A 17,312-nucleotide genomic window follows, 5' to 3' on the forward strand; every position below is an offset into this window, starting at 1 on the left:
TGGAAACTGGTCCCAAGTCGGCTGTTCAGGAAAAACACAATTCTCTTTGGGTCTCCCCTTCCCCCGCAAACACCCCAAACAGATAAAGCCCGCACGGGAGAGAGAACAGGCGGCAGGGAACCTGCCAGCTTGCTTTTCTGACTCGACGACAAAAGGCGGCGTGCGGGTTGAAGCAGAAATCTCAGAGGGGCTGGGAGGCGCCGTCAGCCCCGCCCGCGCCTGGTCCACGGCTGACACCGAACACCGTGGCCGCAGGCCGTCGCAGACTCGCGGGCAACCAGACGGGTGCCCAGCCGTCCCCATCCAACGGCCGGGAGCTTCTCACGCAGTGACGTGACAGGGAAGGCGTCGCGGGCCTGGGCTGCCAGACTTAATCTCTGTCATGGGAAGGCTGGTGCCTGCTGCTTTGGCACGTCTTAGGTGGCGGGCTCTCCGCGGCCAAGGACAGCGTGGTCACCGCTCGGCGGGCTCAGGGAGAGCTTTCCTGGGACCTCTTGAGAACGAGGTGCCTCCAGCCGGGCTCCGGGCACCGGAGCTGGGAAGACCGTCTGGGACGTGGGAAGGGACAGCACATGCATCCTTGCCGCCGGCAGTGGCATGAGCACAGGAGCGGCGGCGGCGACCACTGCTGCGTTGGCTCAGCTTCAGAGTACTGATGCTAGGGCCGCTGCGCACCCGGCCGGCGGTGCCTGCTCTGCAGGAGGAGAACGCCCTCCCCACAAACACCTGCTGTCCCAGGGCGCGGAGGGGCGAGCGCTTATTTTGGCCCCAGCAGGCCGCGTCTCCAGGACGCTTTCCCTGGGATGCCCGCTCAGGCCCCCGCGCCGCGCCGGGCTCTCTGCGCTCCTTCCTGCCGGGCCAGCGGGCGCCGAGGAAGCTGGAGGCCCAGTGAGAGAGGGCCTGCCCACAGGAGACGGACAGGCTGGCAGTCCCTCTCCATGGGGCAGTGTCTGTGAGCAGCGGCTCCGCAGGGGCAGGTGCTCGGGAGCCATCCGTGTCTCAGGGTCAGGAAACCCACTGTCCGTGGAGGGACGCCAGCCCCAGAGACTCAGGTCCACACCGCCACCTGCCAGCGGGGGCCTGTTCCCGGCTCCGCCTCCACAGCTCTGCAGCTCTGCCTCTGCTGTGTCCAACAAGTGGGACGATGTGCCCTGCGGCACCAGTTAAGGGGTTTGGAGGGTGAATGTGGGAGCACCCCACAGTGCTGGGCGCACAGGGAACGAGGGCACTGGGCTGGGCCGAGCCCTACCCCCTCCGCCCCCTCCGCCCCCTCCAGGCGGCGCTCCCGCCAGGCTGAGCCCTCAGTCCTTGGCAGGAGACTCTCCCAGGGCAGTGGGGTTTGCAGGAAGAGAAGAGCAGCCTGTTTGCAGTCCCCAGATGCACATGCTCGATCACAGAAGAACCAGACACGTGACGTTTGTGCCACGTGTGCGCGTTAAAAATACCCAAACAGCATATTGCTTGTCAAGAACAGAAGCCAGGGGCCTGCTCTGCAGTGCAGACTCCCCACCAGGAAAGGGCAAGGTCTGAGCTCTGCGGCCTGCGGGCCGCCCCGGCCCTGACACCCCACGCCTGGGCAGCTCCTGGCACTCGGCACAGGATTGCTGAAGCCCAGACGCTTCCATTTTCAGAGTGAGGACTCAGACTGAGAAGCAGGTCACGCCCACGACACAGCCCCCCCAATGCAGGCCCCCAGGGCGCAGCCTCCCCACGCAGCTGCAGCCTCATTTCCCTGTGAGATGCCCTTCCCTCCGCCCGAGCCGGCCAGCCTCTGCAGAGCTGCCTGCGTACAGCACGGCCCGCAAAAACGCTTGGACAGGATTCTGGGGGCAGAGAGCCATCCGACCCAGAATGCTGACGTCTCTCCTCCAACCCTCGAGGGCCGGGGCTGCGGGGCGGGCTCCCTCCGAGAGAACGGCGAGGGAGGGACAAAGACCAGGACGACAAAGGCGACGCAGGGCGCCACGGGCAGAGGAGTGAAGCGGTTCCTGGGGGCGGGCGGGGCCACACCCTTGCAGCCAGTAAACCCTGAAGGCATCTAAAGGGATGGCCTCCTGGGCGGGACCGTTGCCCGCTCCAAGGGCACCCCGAGTTCACTGCGGGCGCCCCCCGCAGACAGTCTGCCCGGTGCCGCTGGGCGTGGGCACTTAACACTGAGCGGGGCTCAGACATTCGGCTCAAGGCAGAGCCCGCGGGGAGGAAGTCTGAGGAGGTGCAGGCTGCTGGGGGACTGAGGCCCGCTGTGGCCACCAGGACACGATGGTCAACACACCAACTGATGGCAACGAAGCCAAGAGCTCAGAGGCACGTGCAGGGAGAAGCAGGGGTGCAATGGGCCGAGTGCCACCATCCGAGGGATCACCCTCCTCGTCCTCCGCGGGTCCATGAGGCCTCACCCCCCTCGTCCTCCTCACCCCCCTCGTCCTCCTCATCACCCTCACCCTCCTCGTCCTCCTCAGGCCTCACCCTCCCCGTCCTCCGTGGGTCTGCCAGGCCGATTGCCACCGAAGCAGATTCCAGAGGAGCCGCTCCCAGGGAGGCCAGCGGCGCTGGGAGCAGAGCGGAGCTGACGCTGCAGTTTGGGGGAGTCGTTCTGTACCAACATCCTCCCTGCAAACAGCTCTCTGGCCGGGTGGCTGTGGGAGCGATGGGGCGTGTGCCAGGAGGGCCCCTGGCCCGGCCTGGTGCATCCTTACCAGAGGCTGGGCCACAGGGCCACGGCCCTTCCTGGGTGGGAAACAGGAACCTTCCATCCTCTGCCCACAGAAGTCGAAGTCACACCCGTCCTGGGGCGAGCGTGGCCTGGCCTGGGCAGAGAGGCGCTGCCCCGGGGGCTCCCCACAGCCCGTCTCACCCAGTGTCCTGAGGCATCTCGGTGATACCTGGGTAACGTTTACACCGACTGCGGGATAGCACACACCCATGCGCAGAAATGAACGCACACACATGCACGAGTGCACACAGACCAGACATGTGTGCACACAGACATGCATTCACACACACAGCTGTGCACACACCACACACACAAGTGCACATAGCTGCACATGCACACACACATGGCCATGCACACAGCCATACAAGCACACACATGCACACGGTCATGCACACGGTCATACACACATATGCATGCACATGGGCACACACGCACACAAGCATACATGCAGACATGCACACAGGCATATATATGTACACACAGACATGCACACATGCATGCACACACACACTCCCACATACACATGGACACACTCAGGCACACACACAAGCATACATGCATGCACAGTGACTCCTACGCCGGTAAGAACTTGTTCACTGAGTTCTTCCCTCGGGGCCCTCGTGTGCCTCGTCACCTGACACCCTAATGGCCACCCTGGCTGCACCCACATGCCCGCGTTGGGTGTGCAGCTGCTTCATGCCAAGTGCTGCGTTTAAAACCCCTTCAAAAGCCAGGGAGCAGCCCCGTGGTGAATGCTGTTTGCCAAGCAGTGGTGAGTAATTTCCCAATTTTGTAAGATGTTTTCTCAAAATAAAGCTTAGTGTTACAGACGCATTTTAACGAAGAGAAGGGAAAGCAATTTTCCACCCAGGACTCGGAGGAGTCTGCAGCGGGAGAGGGTACCACCGCCGGCTCTGCGCCGCCCTGCACCCTCGCCTCCGTCGCTGCGAGCAACGGCGGTCCCGTCCCCTGCGGCCACCTCAGCGACTCCGCCTCCCAGACCCGGGAACAGACACCGTCGTTTGTCCCTTTTCCATCGTCCTCGGCACCGAGCACAGCCTTGGGCTGTCGTCGGCGCCGCCCGCTGGGCGCAGCGGCAGCGTGGACCTGGGTGCTGCCGCGTCTCGGGCCTCCTTCTCGGCATGGCTGGCCGTCACCTGGCACCCGGCCGTGGCTCCGCAGTCTCTCTCCCCTCGGGTCCGGGGGCGGAGAAGCCGCTCTGCTGCTGGGTCTGAGGCTCCGGAGGACTTTGCAGTTCACTCCACAAAATGTGCCGCTGGGCCTCCCCAGACCGGGGCGCACGGAGACTATGGACACACCAGGGACATGCGTTCTCTCCACCGCCACAGCTCCTGACGGGAGCCGGGTGATCCCGGAGCACAGTTATCAGAACAGAAACAGCATCTTCCCTCTCCAGGCCGGTGCAGCAGGGCTCTGCCATCACCCAAAGGCGTGCGCGAGGCTGGGTTTCAGGCACGGGCCCGTGTCTGTAACACTGCTGGCTGCTTCCTGTGTGAGGTCTCAGCGGCAGCCCCAAGGACCCCCAACAGGCCCAGCGGCGAGACCCCACTTCCTGGGCTCCTGCGGCTGATGGCTCACCAGAAGTCAGGGACACCCTCGAAGTTCAGGGAGCCCACCAGCCCCGCAGCCACGCCTTTCCCCCAGCGTGGCGCCCCAGCGGAACGCCAGGCAGCCGCAGCCACCGGCCTGCACCTCAGCAAGCGCTGCTTCTTCAGAACCTTTGTCCCTCGGTTCCCTTCTTGCTCAGAAGATAAGGAATGATCATCACCTGTCACCGCCGTCCGATCCCTTTTGTCAGCACCCACAGCTTCCGAAGCCGGCTGCTCCCCCGTGGGAGGCCGCAGGCCGTGGCTGTCAGTTCTGGTGGCTTCTTTCTGCCCAGCAAGTCTGCTGCTCACTCAGCTCAATGCATCCACTAGCTCCCCCGAGCACCATGCAGGTCTGGCCTTGCCCCTGGGGAGGGGGCACAGAAACCCAAGGGTGCCTCGGCCAGTGCCGATGAACCAGGGGCTCCACATACAAGACGAGGGACCTCGGTTCTGAAAGGTAAGACAAGGGCAGCAGGACAGGTGCACAGAGGGTGGCTTCAGGTGGCAGGTGGGGTGACCCAGTGACAGAGTGGGGGTGGGCAGCCTGCACAAAGGTGCAGACAGAACAGCACCGGACACTGCAGGCGGTGAGGACCGGGCCAGAGGTACCCCCCCAGCACAGCCTCGGTCTAACTAGGCAAAGGGCAGGGCCCAAGGGCTAGGTCTGGGCCGGGTAGGGAGCTCGGGGGAGGTCCCCAAGCAGATCGCATGTCATTCTTGGGCCCAGTCATTCCATCTGAAGGGTTTGATGAAGCCGGTGGGGTTCTGAGGCTCCAGCCGCCGCGGCACGCAGTCACCTCTGGTCCGGGAAGCTAAGGGCCTGACCATGGGGGCCGGCAGTTCCTGAGTCTGTCCTCCACCGAGAGGGCCCCGCTGACCTTGGGCAGCAGCCGTTGTGCCAAGCCCCTGCGAGCCGGGGGCGGGCTGCGCTCCGCAGAGAGGGAGGAGGCCAGCTGGGGCTGAGCACCTGCAGCGGAGCGGTCCCGGGACCAGACCACTTGGGAGGCCCAGGGGGTGGGGTGTGGACTGGAAGCTGAGGGGGCGGGGGGACAGACAGGCCACCGCCAGAAAGGAAGTGTCTGAGAGCACCTGACAGGACCTGCGGTGCTCTGGTTCCCTCGGTTTCCTGGCCCAGGCCACCCGCCTGGACTCGGATTTCACTTTACCCCTCACCCAAGGGCATTCCATTGGCCTTTAGGGAGAGGGAGGGAAAGACAGAAACGCATCCACTGGCTGCCTCCTGCACGAGGCATCCAGGACCCGGGCCGTGGAGGAGCCTGCCACCGAGGCACGTGCCCTTACTGCAATCGAACCCACAACCTTTTGGTGCACAGACAATGCTCCAACCAATGGGGCCACCCAGCCAGGGCGCTCTTGGTGTTTCTATTCCCGAGAACGCGGCGAGGCCGGGAGGGAGAAGGGCAGCAGGACAGCGCCCCCCCCCCCCGCCCCCCGCCCCGCTGTGTCTCACAGACACCTGCTCTGGCCCCCCTCAGGGCGGCGGCTCCTGCTGAACGCTGTGCTCCGCAGGCTCCGGGAACTGGGCCCCAGGAGCAGGCTTCCTGCTTAGTTATCCGCCTCATTGGCTTCACAGAAAATGAAAACGAGAAAATGCACATGGAACAACTCCAACCCTTTCCATAACCAGAGGACTTAAGTCCTGTGTGTGCTAATAGTGCTAGAACCCATCCCATACACCCTTTTAATTGATTTGCAATTAAACATCATAAAGTCAATCGTAGCCTGAGCTTCGCGCCCACAATCCTGAGCCGCCCCCGGATCCCCGCACCTTCTCCTGCTCTCCAGTCTGGCACACGGACACGGACACGCACAGACACGCCGGCCCTGTCCCGCTGGTGGCGGTGCTGTTTGTATTGAAAACCTCCGAGAGGCCGCTTTTGCCCAGCAACACCAGCCCAGGGAGGTGGTGTGTCTGAATGTCTCCTCTAACGAGACAGAAGCAACCAGCATCCCGCCTTAGTTACCAGCCACCCTCCGAAGAGGAGCCTCAGCGGGGAGTTTTAGCAACAACGTTAAGAGCAGCTAATGAATGGGGAAGAGAAACCCTACTAAGCAGCTTTCTAATAAGGTAACAAAGTGGTGGCTGCTACATCCCGAAGGAACGACTGCTGCTGACTTCCGTCGCAGACCCACCGGGGCTGTGGCCTGTGCCCGGAACCCTGTCCGCTCCCTGTCCGGCCTGGGCTCAGCCTTCGGCGCTCCTCCGCCTCCCGCCCAAACCTCAGCTCTGAGAACACCGCTCCGTCTTCTGGCCCCAGGGCTGTCTCCCCGGACGCCCTGCCTCCGGCTCTCTCCCTCTGAGCCTCTCGGCCGCCTCCTCCAGGAAGCGTCCTTGACCACCCAGGCTCCCCTGCTCCATCATGGCTCCGCTTGTCTCCACCGCCACACTTTCCACAGCTTCACGAACTGCTGGTTCACAAACGCGATTCTTTTCATCAGGAGAAAAAGGCATCTGGAAAGAGGTCTGCTGGGCCGTTCTAAGTCCCTCCAGGGAGCCCGGTCTATGTGGATGCAGACGTGGGCACCGCCCAGCACGTGTGCGGCTACAGGCAGAGCTCCAATGCCGCTGCCGCCCCGGGTGGGAAGGAGGGTGCATGTCGCAGGGCCGGGAGCCCAGAGAACTCCCGGTAGAAGGGTGTCAAGGTCAAGTGATGCCAAGGCCAGCCTCGTCCCTGGGCAGGGTACGGCCAGGCCGGGGGACCACCCTGCACCGGTCTGCTGGCCAGGCTCCTCGTGTCAGGGCCCCTCATGGGGCACTGGGAGCCACGGTCGCGGCCACTCTCCTGGTCTGACTGCTCCTCACGTCCCCACGGCTGGAGCTGTCGCCCTCCCACCCGCCCTTGCTTCTCCATTACTTACGCCAGGAGGCGCCCGGAGGCTTCCTGTGCAGAGCAGCTCTCCAGTGCCAGCCAAGGGCTCGTGTGGAGGCCAGTCTCTGGTGCGGTACCTGTGCCCGTCTGCGGGCTGTTCACAGCTGCCCGCCCCTGCTGACCCTGGGCCGTCACTGCCGTCCAGGCGGCCTGCAGGCAGAGGCCCCCCTTGGGGGGGGGCGGGGGCTGGAGAGGTTGGAGATGAGCTTCATCTCCTTCCTGGGTCTGCTGTCCTGGGGCGGAGGGGAGAGGGAGGGAATCCGTCTCCCACCCTCAGCCCAGGTGCCCGTCCTCCAGTCCTCCACAGCCCCTCACCCCACCGTCTACGCCCCTGCTGAGTCTACTCTCCCTTCTCCCCTCCCTCTCCCCACCACATCCATGCCTGGCCCGCATGGAGCACCTCTCCCTGAGAGCTCTGGCTGCAACCTCAGGGTCACATGAGAGCCACCCTCCCTGGCAGGCGGTGGTGACAGAAGACCCTAACCTGGACTCCATCTGCAGCCTCTGGCCCTCCTGCAGAGGCACAGACCTATGGGGACATAGGCCCTCGGGACACAGGCCCTTGGGGGCACAGATCCCTGGGGGCACAGACTCTTGGGGGCACAGACTGGCAGGGTTTGCTGACCTCGGTCCCTCCTCCAACCCCTTCCTCAGAGCGCCTCCCCCCCAGGGCAGGCTGGGCTCCGTCCTCCCTGGGGTGCCCCTCGTTTTGCAGACAGTGTCCTATCGGGTGCAGAGGAGGTGCCCTCTGCTGAACCAGGGTCCCAGGAGGGAGCCCGTGTGAGGTGGACGGGCACACCTGGGAGGGGAGGGCCGGCAAGGACCTGAGCGCCTGGGACCGTCGCCCTCTCCCGCCCCCCCCGCCCCCGCCACGTCCATAGCAGAATCGAGAGTTGAGACGCCTGACACTCCCGTGGCCTGGGCTGACCTCCAGGGCCCAGCGAGGAGCACACAGCTCTCCCGTGGCGTGGACTTGGCGGGTGAGAGTGGGCGCAGAGGCCTGGTGAGCTCAGCACTCGGGAGGAGAGGCAGTTGAAGAGGAACGGGCAGCAGGAACTGCGGACGCAGAGACCAGACGATGGGGTGGGGGTGGACACCCCGCCCACTGGTTCCTGCAGCGCTGGGAGCTGAGCCTCAGGGCTGGGGACGCACTTGGTGCTGAGCTCAGAGCTCAGGGGACCTCGCTCGTCCTGATTGGGCTCCGCTGCCGCCCGGCCCCGGCGTGGACAGGGCCAGCCTGGCTTCCGGCGCCGGTGGACGTGGCGGTGGGCCGGCGCCGGCGTGGACAGGGCCAGCCTGGCTTCCGGCGCCGGTGGACGTGGCGGTGGGCCGGCCCCGGCGTGGACAGGGCCAGCCTGGCTTCCGGCGCCGGTGGACGTGGCGGTGGGCCGGCGCGGCGTGGGAGGCGCCTCCCGGGGCAGGCGGGGCTGAGGAGGTTGCGGGGTAAACCTGACGGAGGCGTCGGCTTCCCGGCCGGAGAGGACCCCTCTTCCCTCCCAGGAGAGGACCCGGGCCACGGAGGCCAAGCGGACGCCCCCTCCTCCCAGAGCCACGTCCTGTCCTTCCTCAGGAAACAGTTCCCTGCTGAAAGCAGCCTGCCATGGCCGCCGTGCCCTCAGACCCGCCGCCCGCACCGTCGCAGCTCAGACCCCGTCTCTCGTCTCCGTCTTCCGAACCAGGCTGCCCGGAGCGCCGTCTCTTCAGGAGGCTGCCCCTCCTTCCTGCGCGGCCTCTGCCTGAAGCTCCGGAGCGCCTTCGCTAGCGGCCTCACGGCGAGCTGGTGCTGAGAGCCGGCTCTCAGGAGCCAGCGGGCAGCCTGGCCCTGCCCTGGGAGCCGCCGGGGAAAGTGGTCATGGAGCACCCGCTGTGGGCTGCGCCTCCGGAAAACTGTCCGCTCGGGCGGGAGGCGTCCGAGCACCTCGCTCGCTCCTCGGCCGCTGGCAGCCCACATGCAGGCGCGGCTCCGGGATCGAGTCCTTTGCTCTCCTCGTGGCCAAGGCCGTGGGTTCCCTGAGCACGGGCAGTCAGCGCCGGTGTCAGCACGCCCTCACCCCGGGGCCTGCCTCTGTTCCAGGCAGCGAGGCGTCACTCGCAGAGCCACGTGTTCCTTGGACGTCTCAGGACCCTCCACCCCCGACACAGCGCCCTCGGCTGGCTCTAGGAGGGGGAGGACATGACCTCTCGTGGCCGCTCAGGCGCCCTTCCGTGTGTGAGGACAGATTGCTTACTGGGTATTTGCAAAAGAAATGACTTTGCCCCGAAAGTTTAAGTAGAAAGCAAAGGAACGCCATTCTGAGACCGCAGCTGACCAAAGGAGCTGGGACATCCTGCCCTCTTGCCCCCTCCGTGCCTACTGGTGACGCTCACCACCTGGAAAACACAGGCCCTTCCCGCGGAGCCAGGACCATCAGCCAACATGTGCCTGTCCTGCCTGTGGGAGCCAGCTGGCCCTGGCCAGGTGCACCGGCTCACAGGGGCATCGGCCTGAGCCAGGGGGGCCCGACCGGCAGCACCCCACCAGCAATGCCCTGGTGTGTGCGCGCTGAGTGGCTGTTTATCGGTGTCTGTCACCCAAACGCCTGCTCCCTGGGTGGGACCCAAGGCCTCCCGGTGCCGGACACCTGCCGCTGCTGTTCCGGTAAACACAGGCCGGAACGCCAGACCCGCAGGAGTCCCAGGCTTGGGGGCCTGCAAGCCTGAAACTTGTGCTGCGCGGTGATCGGAGCCTCCAGGACCTGGTGCCATCAGAGCCGGATAGCACCGGAAGAGAGGCCTTCCCGCACCAGCTCCACTCGGCCAGCGGCACAGGCGCATGCCCCGTGGCGTGTGTGAGGGCATGGCACACCAATAGTACCATTCTTTGGTGCCTGTGCACTACTCTCAGTGAACATATGTGTAAATGTACACATGCATGTACACACATAGACAGCCAGTCCTTGAACAACATGAGTTTCCACGGCAGAGTACACTTATGTGGATTTTTTTCAGTAAATACGATTAATGTATTTTCTATTCTGTACTGTCTTCTACAAAGCACTTTCTCTTCTCCAGCTTACCTTCCTGTAAGAGTACAGTGTGTGGCACACACAGCAGACAACCATGTGTTAGCTGGCTGTAGTTTGGCAGCATTGGGCTCTTAGTCATTAAGGTTTTGGGGTCAAAAGCAAAACGTAGATTTCCATCTGCCTGGGGCTGGGAGTCTCGTTACTCAAGGCCAGCTGTATACATTATAAGATGATGTGCCAATTTGGGGAAAAAAGAAAAAAAGAAGTTGGCTGTTTTTTATAATGAAGTACAAATGTAATCCAAACAGATTATGTTTTATATATTTAGAAGAAAAACAACACTTACTAAAACAGTGGAGGAAAGTTTGGTGGCAGTATTTCATTTTAAAAAATGACCTTTAAAAACAGATTCCAGTTCTTCTAAAAGTTAGTGTGCCCAGTTCTTCCAAGTGTGAACAAAGTAAGCAAAGATGGATCCTCCAGTGACACCGAGACATCTTGTTAATGTCCAAATGTAAAAGCTCATCAAGAAAGACGTGGTTTTCTAAGAGGTAAACAAATGAAGTATCATGCATCCACAGCAAGCCACGAGCACTTCAAATCTGAGTCTGTCTATAAAGACTTCCATTGCGAGGAAGAAAAATGTTATAAAAAGTTTGCATGATAATCCATTGAATACGAAGTATGGGTGGCCCCTGAACCCCACGCCTCACCCCTGTGCCACGGGGACGTCACTACAGCAGTCCCTCGGTGTCTGAGGGTTGGTTTCCTTTTCCCTCCCATAAAACGGCCCCAAACGGAAACCAAGATGGAGGCCTTGATAAGCACCTAAGCTGCTGCTTCATTCAACAATTTCAAAACAACAACTAAAAACAGAACGACATCACCCAAAACCATAGGAAAGCTGGCGGAGTGGGAAATCTACAACCAGAAAGAAGGAGAGAGGCTCACGGATCAGGGAGCTTCAAAGCGCTGACGTAGGGAGACATGCGCACGGAGAGGAAGGGCGGCCAAGTGCCTGGCTGGAGGGAGGGGAAAGGAAGCCCCCGACTGCACTGAACCCCAGTTCCAACTGCACTGAACCCAACCCCGGCTGAAACCCTGTGGACCAAGGCTCGTACGGGTGGAGTCTGGACTGTAGAGAAAAGCACACGGAGACTCAGAGACTGGGAGACTCGGGGGACCTGGGAGCTGCAGCTGGCAGGGTTCTAGAGGTGCGTGCACCAGTGAGTGTGTGCAGAGGTCTGACTGTGGAGGTTGCCACAGCCTCTCTATAGAAGAAGGAATTGGAAGCTCCTGACCGCACTGAATCCCAGTTCCAACTGCACTGGGATTAAAAATATTATACAGAGACCCAACCCAGTTTCAGCAAGCCCCTAAGGCACCCATGCTCTTACAAGGGGAATTTGGACTGTCAAGTGGAAATTCAGGGGATCCATGGAAGGCGAGCACACAAGGGCAGGGCTGATGGGAAGCCAAGATTGTCGTCTCAGCCCTGAGACTCTGCCCCATCCAAGCTGAGCACAGAGGCTTTTGCAATTTTGCAAGTCTGATCCTATAAGACTGTCTCCAATACAGAAAGTATCTGGCTTAGACACGCTGATACTCACATCCAATAGGTCTGGAGGTCAATTCCTCCCAGTGATACCAACAACAATCAAGTCTTAACTACAACAAGGCTGTACACACAGTACACCAAGAGTGTCCACCTCAGGTAACTGGGAGGCTGACCCACCGGCCCATATAGGACACCTACCACACAAAGCCACCCTAGCAACTCAGGGAAGCAGCGAAAATGAGACAAGGAAACAGACGAAACGAAAGAAATGGAGGAGAACAAATGACTGGATATAAAGTTCAAAACCACGGTTATAAGGTTTTTAAAGAATTTCCTAGAAAAGGCCAATAAATTTAACGAGACCCTCGAAGATATGAAAAAGGACCAACTAGAAATTAAAAATACACTAATTGAAATTAAAAATATTATACAGAGACCCAACAGCAGACTAAAGGAACCAAGAATCAAGTCAAAGATTTGGAATACAAAGAGGCAAAGGACACTCCTCGGGAGAAGCAAGAAGAGAAGAGAATCCAGAAAGTTGAAGATAGTGTAAGAAGCCTCTGGGACAACTTCAAGCATACCAACATCAGAATTATGGGAATGCCAGAAGAAGAGAGAGAGCAAGATACTGAAAACCTATTAGAAGAAATAATGACAGAAAACTTCCCCTACCTGGTGAAAGAAATAGACTTTCAAACCCAGGAAGTGTACAGAACCCAAAACAAAAGGAATCCAAAGAGGATCACACCAAGACACATCATAATTAAAATGCCAAGGGCAAAAGACAAAGAATTTTACAAGCAGCAAGAGAAAAACAGTTAGTTACCTATGAGGGAGCACCCATATGATTATCAGCTGATTTCTCAACAGAAACTATGCAGGCCAGATGGGAGTGGCAAGAAATATTCAAAGTGATGAATAGCAGGAACCTACAACTAAGATTACTCTACCCAGAAAAGTTATCATTCAGAATTGAAGGGCAGATAAAGAGCTCCACAGATAAGAAAAAGTTAAAGGAGTTCATCACCACCAAACCAGTATTATATGAAATGCTAAAAGGTGTTCTTTAAAAAGAGGAAAACAAAGAAAAAAGTAAAGATAAAAATTATGAACAACAAATACATATATACCAACAAGTGAATCTAAAAGTCAAGTGAATTAAAAATCCGAGGAACAGAATAAACTGGTTAATAAGATAGAATTAGAGGCATAGAATGGGAGGGATTGATAATTCTCAGGGGGAAAGGGGTGTGCAGGAAGAGACTGGACTAAAATCGTACACCTATGGATGAGGACAATGGGCGGGAGGTAAAGGCAGAGGGTGGAGTGGAACCGGGTGGAAGGGGGCTATGTGGGGGAAAAGGAGAAACAATTGTAATAATCTGAGCAATAAAGATTTATTAAATTTAAAAAAAAAAAAAAAGCAACACAAAAAACGGCCCCAAACAGTGGCCGCAGTCAGCGCTATCAGCCTGGTGCTAGCACAGGAAGTGCAGCTCCCCCAGGGCTGGCTGAATCAGATGTGAAACCTGGGGCACGGTGACTGCAGGCATATCGACTGCACAAGACCCACGTGTCCATGGCTCCCACAGGCTGAGGGACAGCTGGACTCAAAGCTTTGAAACACTTTTAAGTCAGGTGCATGAGTCACACAGGAGCAGGCCCACAAGCACACGGGTTCTGCGCAGATTGCCCGTGACCACGGGACAGATGCTAGGAGGCAGCATTGGGGCGAGGGGGACGGATGCTTCTGGAAGGCAGCGTGAGGGCTGCCCTGGGAAGTGTTTGCGGTGGCGCTGCCACTTCGCTCTCTGGGGGGATACGTGGGTCCACCTACTCTCCAGGAAGAAGGGGCCATCCACACAGAGGTCAGAGGTCAGGTGGCTTCCTCAGAAACAGCCCTTGCTCTCACTCAGAGGCCTGTGCATCCCGACCTACAGAAGGATGCCTGCTCTTTCCTTTAAAGATTCTTGATACCTGGCCGGTGGCTCAGTGGTTAGAGCACCGGTCAGTGCACCAGAAGGTCTCAGGTTTAATTCCTGGTCAAGGGCACATACCTGGGGTGCATGTGGGAGGCAACCAATCAACATCTCTCTCCCTCTCCCTCTCTCTCTCTCTCTCTCTCTCTCTCTCTCTCTCTCTCTCTCTCTCTCTCTCTCTCTCTCTCTCTCTCTCTCTCTCTCTCTCTCTCTCTCTCTCTCTCTCTCTCTCTCTCTCTCTCTCTCTCTTTCTCTCTCTCTCTCTCTCAAAAATATCATATCCTCGGGTGAGGATAAACAAAAAAAATCTCTTTATGTTCCAACACTAACTACCATTCTATCATTCTTAGGGCACTGACCTCTAACCTATCCAACACCACCATCTTTTTCTCTTTCAGAAACTTTGTAAAATGTATCGAGGGACAACATCGCACCCCGTGGAATAAAGCAAAATATCAACCTGTTCCGTCTCCCTGGGACCCCGGGAGAGGGGAGCCGAGGTTCACCCAGAACTCGCTTGTAGTCTGGCATTAGCCAGTGCAGAGGTAGTGATGTACAAACAGCGCTGAGACGTCACCTCATCTTGTCAGTGCACATGGCGTTTATGGCCGAGCCACTCGCACCCAATGATGACTCACCATGACCTGCTAGAAGGAACATCGACATTGTTTGCCAACGCCTGCACCGGCGCTCACCTCTCCCAGAAGCTTGTGCATGGACACCTGGGTACCCAGCCAATCAGGAGATCGAGCGGGGCAAGACGTGCCTGCGGCGGCGGCCAGACCGTGTGGCCGGGCAGGACGCCCCGGCCCGGATGGCCATGCTGCAGTTGATCAGTGGTGGCTGCCCAAGGTGGCAGTGTTGTCCACCGTCCACTGCGACCATCTGATCGAGGCCCAGGTCAGGGTGAGAAAGTCCTTCTTTGGGCCAAGGACATAAACCAGGAAGTGTATAATTTCCTGGCAACTGCAGGTGCCAAGTATGTCGTGGGCTCTCCGGCCTGGCTCTGGAATCATTCACCAGATCATTCTGGAAGACTATGCATATCCTGGGGCTCTTCTGATTGGCACTGATCCCATACCCCAAAGGCAGCGGCCTGGGGCCATCTGCATCGGAGTCGGTGCTGACGCAGCGGACGTCATGCTGGGTTCCCTGGGAGCTGAAGTGCCCGGTGACTGGTGTGAAGCTGGCGGGCTCACTTTCAGGTTGGACCTCACCCAAGGTGTGACCTTAAAGGAGGCAGGAATCCTCACAGTGGGAGGTGGCACGGGCACACTGTGGAGCACCATGGGCCTGGCATGGTGACTATCTGCAACCTGAGCGCAGAAATCGGGGCCACACTTCAGTGTTTCCTTATAACCACAGAATGAAGAATTAGCTGAACAAGACAGGCCTAGCTGAGGAGTTCAAGGGTCACCGGTAACTGACCCTGGCTGCCATTGTGACCAAGTGATTGAAATGAACCTTAATGAGCTGAAGCCACTCATCAACGGGCCCTTCACCCCTGATCAGCTCCCTCTATGGCATAAGTGGGTGCTGTGGCCCAGAAGGAAGGCGGGCCTGTGGACATCAGAGTGGCTCTGATCGGCGGCCGCACCAACTCCAGCTATGAGGACATGGGACATTCGGCAGCTGTGGCCAAGCAGGCGCTGGCTCATGGACTCAAGTACAAGTCCCAGTTCACCATCACACCCCGCTCTGAGCAGATCCCCCACCCCTGAGCGGGACGGTCTGCACAGGCCCTGAGGGATGTGGGTGGCATTGTTCTGGCCAATGCCTGTGCCAGTGGGACATAAAGGACATCAAGAAGGGGGAGAGGAACACGATCATCACCTCCTACAACAGGAACTGCACAGGTCGCAATGACGTGAGCCCTGAGACCCATGCCTTCGTCACATCCCCAGAGACTGTCACAGCCCTGGCCATTGCCGGCAGCCTCAAGTTCAACCCAGAGACTGGCTTTCTGACAGGCAAGGATGGTGAGACGTTCAAGCTGGAGGCTCCCAATGCAGATGAGCTTCCCCACATGAATTTAGACACTGACCCTGGGCAGGGCACCGCCAGGACCCTCCCAAGGATGGCAGTGGCAGCGGGTAGGTGTGAGCCCCACTAGCCAGCGTCTGCAGCTCCTGGAGCCTTGTGACAAAGGGATGACAGAGACCTGGAGGACCTTCAAATCCTTATCAAGGTCAAAGGGAAGCGTACTACTGACCACATCTCAGCTGCTGGCCCCTGGCTCACATTCCATGGGCACCTGGACAACATCTCCAACAAAGTGTTCATTGGTGCCATCAACATTGAAAATACAAGGCCAACTGTGTGCAGTGCCGTCCCCAGGAGGTTGGTCCTGTCCCTGACACTGCCTGCTACTATAAGAAACATGGCACCCGGCGGGTGGTGATTGGAGATGAGAACTATGGCGAGGGCTCAGGCCGGGAGCATGGCACGAACCCTGAGGGGGTCGGCCATCATCACCAAGAGCTTTGCCAGGACCCACAAAACTTACCTGAAGAAGCAGGGCCTGCTGCCCCTCACCTTTGCTGACCCTACCGACTACAAGATTTACCCCCTGGACCAGCTGACCATCAGGGCCTGAAGGACTTTGCCCCTGGCAAGCCACTGAAATGCATCATTAAGCATCCCAACTGGACCCAGGCGGCCGTTCTCCTGAACCACGCCTGCACTGAGAGCCAGGTCAAGTGGCCCCACGCTGGCAGTGCCCTCAACGAAACGAAGGAGCTGACGCAGCAGGTCCCGCTGCCCTCAGACTCAGCGCCCGTGTCCCCACGGAGTGCTGCATGTCACCAGAAGCAGATCGGACTGACCCCCGCGGCTTCCTGCACTGCGAGGGCATGGCCAGGCCTCCTGCCCGCCTGCCCTCAGCCCACGGAGCGCGTGGTGGGAGGGTGCTCCCTGTTTTTAGTCTGGTTCAGGTCCTGAGCACCTCCATGCAGCTATATTGATTTTAATGACAAGACTCCGATCTAACATTTCTCTCCTGTCTGACCATTTCACCGGTGGCTGAAGGACTTTAAAGAACCTTTTGATCTTGCAAGGAAAATAAGAATTCAAATTCAGTGACTATTAAAAGAAATAAAAAAGAAAGTACTGAGGCAATAAGATATTTTTTCCTGAAATTATTGTTTTAGGTTTGCAATTTATTTTTTAAAACTCCTCAGACACACCTTGAAGCTTGATGGGTCTCAATGCAGCGCAGAACCCCACGAGTCATGGATCCTGATGAACATGCAACCCCTCCATGGTGGACTCTACCACCAGCCCTTAAAAACTCGATCTGGAAAGTTCATGCATGAGCAGGATGTGGAGGGCTGGTGGTCAGCTACCTTGCTAGCTAGCCACCTGGAAGCTGATGCAGAGTGCCAAGATCCATTCAGGTCTAGGCTGCCTGCTGATTCTTTCTTGCAGTGTGGGTTCCTAAAAGATCTCTCCCTACTGAGACCTACCAGGGAAACACCTACCTCGATGGAGAGATAAATCAACGGAGGAGAGATACAGCCAGAAAAGAGAGACCACGGGGAGACAAAGAAACAGC

At 58.7% G+C, this 17,312-nt stretch overlaps 1 protein-coding gene and 1 pseudogene across 2 annotated transcripts in view; one reads left to right on the forward strand and one right to left on the reverse strand.

The window, feature by feature from the left end:
• PTPRN2 (protein tyrosine phosphatase receptor type N2) overlaps nt 1–17,312 on the reverse strand; it is a 332,127-nt gene that overhangs the window by 47,944 nt on the left and 266,871 nt on the right. The window lies entirely within an intron of this gene.
• LOC311629314 (aconitate hydratase, mitochondrial-like) lies at nt 14,389–16,699 on the forward strand (annotated as a pseudogene). The gene has a single exon. The product of its transcript is annotated as an aconitate hydratase, mitochondrial-like (transcript).

This window comes from Pipistrellus hanaki, assembly GCF_964339955.1.
Source record: "Pipistrellus hanaki genome assembly, chromosome: 10".
Classification (NCBI taxonomy): domain Eukaryota; kingdom Metazoa; phylum Chordata; class Mammalia; order Chiroptera; family Vespertilionidae; genus Pipistrellus; species Pipistrellus hanaki.